This window comes from Mustela putorius, unplaced genomic scaffold, assembly GCF_011764305.1.
Source record: "Mustela putorius furo isolate JIRA1106 unplaced genomic scaffold, ASM1176430v1.1 tig00001913_pilon_pilon_pilon, whole genome shotgun sequence".
NCBI lineage: Eukaryota > Metazoa > Chordata > Mammalia > Carnivora > Mustelidae > Mustela > Mustela putorius.
In genome coordinates this window covers 296,292-303,556 of record NW_025421905.1, presented here as the reverse complement: position 1 = coordinate 303,556, position 7,265 = coordinate 296,292, and positions in this window count along the sequence as shown.

The following is a 7,265-nucleotide window of genomic DNA, read 5'->3' as shown; positions in this document are numbered from 1 at the left end:
TGAAACCATATGAAAATTGACAATCTCTGCTTGAATTATTCCACTCAGGATTATCTCCTCCTGTCCCGTCCATGTTGATACAAACGTTGGGTATCCTTCCTTTCAGAAGGAAGCATAATACTCCATTGTAAAAATGGATCATATCTTCTTTATCCGTTCATCCACTGAAGGTCATCTTGGTTCTTTCCAATGTTTAATGACTGTGGCCATTGCTGCTATAAACATTAGGGTACAGATGTCCCTTCTTTTCACTGCATCTGTATCTTAGGGGTAAATACTCAGTAGTGCAATTGCAGGGTCAATTTTAATTTCTTAAGGAGTCTCCACACTGTATCCCAAAGTAGCTGCACCAACTAGCATTCTCACCAATAGTGTAAGAGGGTTCCCCCATTCTCCACATCCTCTCCAACACTTCTTGTTTATTGCCTTCTTAATTTTGGCCATTCTAACTGTGTAAGGTGGTATCCCAATGTGCTTTTGATTTGAATCTCCCTGATGGCTAATGATGATGAACATTTTCTCATGCATCTGTTTGCCATTTGTATGTCTTCTTTGGAGAAGTGTCTGTTCATGTCTTCTGCACATTTTTGACATGATTATCTGTTTTTTGTGTGTGTTGAGTTTGAGGAGTTCTTTATAGATCTTGGATATCAGCCCTTTATCTGTAATGTCATTTGTGAAAATCTTCTCCAATTCCGTGGGTTGTCTCTCTTCATTTTGACTGTTTCCTTTGCTGTGCAGAAACTTTTGATCTTGATGAAGTCCCCAAAGTTCATTTTTGCTTCTGTTTCCTTTGTCTTTGGGGACATGTCTTGAAAGAATTTGCTGTGGCCAGTGTCCAAGAGGTTACTGCCTATGTTCTCCTCTAGGATTTTGATAGATTCCTGCCTCACGTTGAGGTCGTTTGTCCATTTCGAATTTATCTTTATGTATGGTATAAGAGAATGGTTGAGTGTCATTCTTCCATACATAGCTGTCCAATTTTTCCAGCACCATTGATTGAAGAGGCTGTCTTTTTCCACTGTGTATATTACTCTGCTTTGTCAAAGATTTTTTGACCATAGAGTTGATGGTCCATATCTGGGCACTCTACTCTAATCCACTGGTCTACAAGTCTTTTTAACCCACTGAGTCCCCCAGGTGCCCCTTTTAAGCTATTATTTAAAAGTAGAGTCATTCTTTTTTTGTTAAGAATTTATTTATTGTTTATTTGACAAATAAAGATCACAAGTGGACGGAACACAGGCAGAGGGTTAGGGTTAGACGTCGTTGGGGTCAGGGTTAGCGTAAGGCTTAGGGTAGGGGTCAGGGTTAGGGTTAGCTTCATGGTTAGGTTTAGGGTCAGGCTCACAGTAGGGTCACGGTTAGCGTTACGCTCAGAGTCAGGGCCAGGGTCAGTGTTAGGGTGACGGGTAGGTTTAGGGTCAGGTTCAGGGTCATGCTCAGGTTTAGGGTCAGGTTCAAGTTTTGGTTTTGGGGCAAGGTTCATGTCAGGGTCAGGGTTAGGTTTGGGACAGGTTTAGTGTCAGGGTTAGGGTTAGGTCAGCTTTATGTTTAGGTTCTGTTTTATGAGTAGGTTCAAAATCAGGGTTAGATTTAGGGTTACGATTCTGTTCAGAATCACGGTTTGGGTCAGAGTTAGGTTTACAGTCAAGGTTAGGGTCAGTGTTAAGGTCAAAGCCAGGGTCAGGTTTAAGATTAAAGACTGACATAGGCAAAGTTCAGAGTTAGGTTTATGATCAGGGTCAGGGACAGGGTCAGGTTATTGTTAAAGTGGGGTTATGTTTAGGGTTAGAGATATGTTGAAGGTTAGGGTTAGACCGGGTTAGGGTCAGTGTCAGGGATAATGTTTTAGGGTTAGGTTCAGCGTTAGGTTTCGGGTCAGGGCCCGTGTTAGTGTCAGGGTCAGGGTTACGTTTAGGGTTAGAGTTAGGGTCAGGCTCCCATTCAGTGTCAGGGTTAGTGTTAGGGTAGGGTCAGCATCACTGTTAGGGTCAGGGTAAGGTTTATGGTCTTTGGCTGGGTCAGGGTCAGGGTGAAGACTAGGACCAGAGACAGCTTTACGGTCAATATCATGTATTGGTTTAAAGTCCACATTCGGGTCAGGGACAGGGTTATGTGGAGGTCAGTGTTAGTGTCATGGTTACGATTAGGGTCAGGGTCAGGGTCATGTTCTGGTGAAGTTCAGGGCCAGGGTCAGGTTTAGGGTCAGGCTTTGGTTTAGGGTCAATGTTTGTTTCAGTGTAACAGTTAGGTTTTGTCGGTAAGGTTTGGGATTCGGGTTAGGGTTAGAGTTAGTATTAGGGTTATGGTTAGGGGTAGTGATAGCGTAAGGTCAGGGTTAGGGTTTGGTTTAGGGTAGGGGTTAGTGTTAGGGTCATGGTCAGCATTAGGTTTATGTTCAGGGTCCGTAGAGGGTCATGGTTAGAGTTTATTTAGGTTTAGGATTAGCGTCAGGCTCACAGTCACGGTCAGGGATAGGGTTAGGGTCAGGGTTAGGTCAGCGTCAGGGTTAGGATTAGGGTCAGGGTCAGGATCATGGTTAGGTATGAGTCATAGTTACGGTAATGTCAGAGTTAGGTTTAGGTTCAGGGTCCACATCAGGGTCAGTGTCAGGCTTAGGTTTAGGTTCAGGGTTCAGGTCAGGATCACAGTCAGGTTCAGGGTCATGGTCATGGTCAGGGCTTGGGTGAGGGTTTGGGGCAGGCTCACAGTCAGTGTCAGGGTCAGTGTTATTGGTTAATCTTAGTGTTAGCTGCGCTCCTGAGTATGGATCCATCCCTTCAGGGTCTCAGGATAAACCCTGGGCAGAAGGGTGTAGACCCTACACCCGATCCCACTTAACCACCCTTAAACTGGGGTGTGAAACATGACTTGCCCACCAGACATCTAACCCCTCATCAGCCTGATCCTGCTTGGGGCATCTCCACCCACGATGGCATGGCCAGGTCTTCTTTACACACAGACACACAGACACCTAGAGGCACACACATGCACACAACACACACACACACACACTCACAGAGAGAGAGACGGGGAGGAAACCTAGGGCTACACCGGTTGATCAGAAGGTGTGGACTCTCAGACTCTAAGCCCCCTGGTGTCCCCTTTGATATTATTAGCCAAAGGGCCTGAGGCGTTGGGGAAACCCAAAATGACCTGTAAGGGAGGGGACATGTCTGGCGGGTGAAATCTCTTCTCCCTGCATCCTCTCAGCTAGAGTACAGCAGAAGAACATGTCGCTTCCTTTAGGATGTGCCTAGAAATGAGCTGGGCATGGCGGTTTTCTCTGTAATGGGGTGCCTGGATACGTGGGTTCCAATTCCGTTGGGCCCTGTCTTCAGGGAAGTGAGGTCACCACTGCCTGGGGGTTCCTTACCAAACTTTCTGCTTCACCAGAGCTCCCTGAGCTGCCGGTACCCAAGCTGCTCAAAGCTCACACACCACTCAATGCAGTGCCCATCCAGTGACCCCCATACAGCCTCCCGCTGCCCCTGGAGGGCTGGGTGCAGCTGTTGTCCCTGCTGAGGGAACAGAGCTGGGTTTAGACCAGGTTAGTGTTAGGGTTAGGGTTAAGAAAGACTTAGGGTCAGGGTTAGAGTTAGACGTCGTTGGGGTCAGGGTTAGCATAAGGCTTGTGTAGGAGTCAGGGTTAGGGTTAGGATCATGGTTAGGTTTAGGGTCAGGCTCACAGTAGGGTCAGGGTTAGCGTTACGCTCAGATTTAGGGTCAGGGTCAGTGTTATGTTGACAGTTAGGTTTAGGGTCAGGTTCAGGGTCATGGTCAGGTTTAGGGTCAGTTTCAAGTTTTGGTTTTGGGGCAAGGTTCATGTCAGGGTCAGGGTTAGGTTTGGGACAGGTTTAGTGTCAGGGTTAGGGTTAGGTCAGCTTTATGTTTAGGTTCTGTTTTATGAGTAGGTTCAGGATCAGGGTTAACTTTAGGTTTACGATTCTTTTCGGAATCACGGAGTGGATCAGAGTTAGGTTTACAGTCAGGGTTAGGGTCAGTGATAAGGTCAAGGCCAGGCTCAGGTTTAAGGTTAAGGTCTGACATAGGCAAAGTTCACAGTTAGGGTTATGATCAGGTTCAGGGAGAGGGTCAGGTTTATTGTTAAACTGAGGTTAGGGTTCGGGTTAGAGGTAGGTTGAGGGTTAGGGTTAGACCGGGTTAGGGTCAGTGTCAGGGATAATTTTAGGGGTTAGTTTTAGGGTTAGGTTCAGCGTTAGGTTTCTGGTCAGGGCCTGTGTTAGTGTCAGGGTCAGGGTTACGGTTAGGGTTAGAGTTAGTGTCAGGCTCCCATTCAGTGTCAGGGTTATTGTTAGGGTGAGGGTCAGCATCTCTGTTAGGTTCAGCATTAGGTTTATGGTCTTTACCTGGGTCAGCGTCAGGGTGAAATCTAGGGCCCTGTCAGGATTACGGTCAAGATCAGGTATTGGAAAGTCCACATTCGAGTCAGGGTCAGGGTTATGTAGTGGTAAGTGTTAGAATCATGGATAGGTTTAGGGTCAGGGCCAGAGTCAGGTTTATGGTCAGGGTCTGGTATAGGCAAAGTTCAGGGGTAGGGTCATGATCATAGTCAGGTATAGGGTCAGGGTTATTGTTAAAGTTTAGAGTTAGTGTTAGGGTTAGCGTTAGGTTGACTGTTAGGGTTAGAACTTGTTAGGGTCAGGGTCCGTGGTAGGGTTAGGGGTTAGTGTAAGTTTAGGTTCAGCGATAGGATTCGGGGTACGGCCCGGGTTAGTGTCAGGGTCTGGGTTACATTTAGGGTTAGAGTTAGGGTCAGGCTCACAGTCAGGGTCAGGTTTAGTGATCAGGTGAGGATGGAGGTCACTGTTAGGGTCAGGGTTAGGTTTATGGTCATGGTCTGGGTCAGGGTCAGGGTGAAGTTTAGCGCCAGTGTCCGGTTTAGGGTCAGGTTCAGGTATTGGTTTAAAGTCCACATTCGGGTCAAGGACAAAGTTATGTAGTTGTCAGTGTTAGTGTCATGGTTAGGATTAGGGTCAGGGTCAGGATCAGGTGAAGGTCAGGGCCACGGTCAGGTTTAGGGTCAGGCTTTGGTTTAGGGTTAATGTTCGGTTTAGTGTCACAGTTAGGTTTCGGCAGTAGGTTTTGGGATTGGGGTTTTGGTGAGAGTTAGAAGTAGGGTTATGGTTAGGGTTAGGGATAGACAGTGGAAGGTCAGGGTTAGGGTTTGGTTTAGGGTAGGGGTTAGTGTTAGGGTCAGTGTCATCGTTAGGATTAGGTTCAGGGTCCGTAGAGGGTCATGGTTAGAGTTATATTTAGGTTTAGGGTTAGCGTCAGGCTCACAGTCATGGTCAGGGGTAGGGTTAGGGTTAGGGTCAGGGTTAGGTCAGCGTCATGGTTAGGATTAGGGTCAGGGTCATGGTTAGGTATGAGTCATGGTTACGGTAATGTCAGAGTTACGTTTAGGTTCAGGGTCCACATCAGGGTCAGTGTCAGGCTTAGGTTTAGGATTAGGGTTCAGGTCAGGATCACAGTCAGGTTCAGGGTCAGCGTCATGGTCAGGGCTTGGGTGAGGGTTTGGGGCAGGCTCACAGTCAGTGTCAGGGTCAGGTATTGTGCTTACTGTTAGTGTTAGCTTCGATCCTGGGTCATGGACCCATCCCTTCAGGGTCTCAGGAAAAACCCTAGGCAGAAGGGTGTAGACCCTACACCCGATCCCACTGAACCAGCATTAAACTTGGGTGTGAACATGACTTGCCCACCAGACATCTAACCCCTCATCAGCCTGATCCTGCTTGGGGCATCTCCACCCACGATGGCATGGCCAGGTGCTCTTTACACACAGACTCACAGACATACAGTCGAGCACACACACACACACACACACACAGAGACGGGGAGGAGACCAAGGGCCATACCAGTCATCAGAAGGTGTGGGACTCTCTGACTCTGAACCTCCTGTGTCCCCTTTTGATTTTATTAGACAATGGGCCTGAGGTGTTGGGGAAACCCAAAATGACCTGTAAGGGAGGGGACATGTCTGGCGGGTGAAATCTCTTCTCCCTGCATCCTCTCAGCTAGAGTACAGCAGAAGAACATGTCGCTTCCTTTAGGATGTGCCTAGAAATGAGCTGGGCACGGCGGTTTTCTCTGTAATGGGGTGCCTGGATACGTGGGTTCCAATTCCGTTGGGTTCTGTCGTCAAGGAAGTGAGGTCACCACTGCCTGGGGACTCCTTACCGAACTTCCTGCTGCACCAGAGCTCCCTGAGCCGCCGGTCCCCAAGCTGCTCAAGGCTCACACTCCACTCAATGCAGTGCCCATCCAGGACTCCCGTACAGCCTTGCCCAGCCCCTGGAGGGCTGGGTGCAGCTGTTGTCCCCGCTGGAGGGAACACAGCTGGGTTAGGACCAGGTTAGTGTTAGGGTTAGGGTTAAGAAAGACTTAGGGTCAGGGTTAGAGTTAGACGTCGTTGGGGTCAGGGTTAGCGTATGCTTAGGGTAGGGGTCAGGGTTAGGGTTAGGTTCATGGATAGGGTTAGGGTCAGGCTCACAGTAGGGTCAGGGTTAGAGTTACGCTCAGAGTCAGGTTCAGGGTCAGTGTTAGGTTGACAGTTAGGTTTAGGGTCAGGTTCAGGGTCATGCTCAGGTTTAGGCTCAGGTTCAACTATTGGATTTGGGGCAAGGTTCATGTCAGGGTCAGGGTTAGGTTTAGGACAGGTTTAGTGTGAGGGTTAGGGTTAGGTCAGCTTTCTGTTTAGGTTCTGTTTTATGAGTAGGTTCAGGATCAGGGTTAGCCTTAGGGTTACAATTCTTTTCAGAATCACGGAGTGGGTCAGAGTTAGGTTTACAGTCAGGGTTAGGGTCAGTGATAAGGTCAAGGCCAGGGTCAGGTTTAAGGTTAAGGTCTGACATAGGCAAAGTTCACAGTTAGGGTTATGATCAGGGTCAGGGAGAGGGTCAGGATTATTGTTAAAGTGGGGTTAGGCATAGGGTTAAAGGTATTTTGAGGGTTAGGGTTAGACCGGGTTAGGGTCAGTGTCAGGGATAATGTTAGGGGTTAGTTTTAGGGTTAGGTTCAGCGTTAGGTTTCGGGTCAGGGCCCGTGTTAGTGTCAGGGTCAGGGTTACGGTTAGGGTTAGAGTTAGGGTCAGGGTCAGCGTCTCTGTTAGGGTCAGCATTAGGTTTATGGTCTTTACCTGGGTCAGGGTCAGGGTGAAGACTAGGGCGAGTGTCAAGATTATGGTCAAGATCAGATATTGGTTTAAAGTCCACATTCGGGTCAGGGTCAGGGTTATGTAG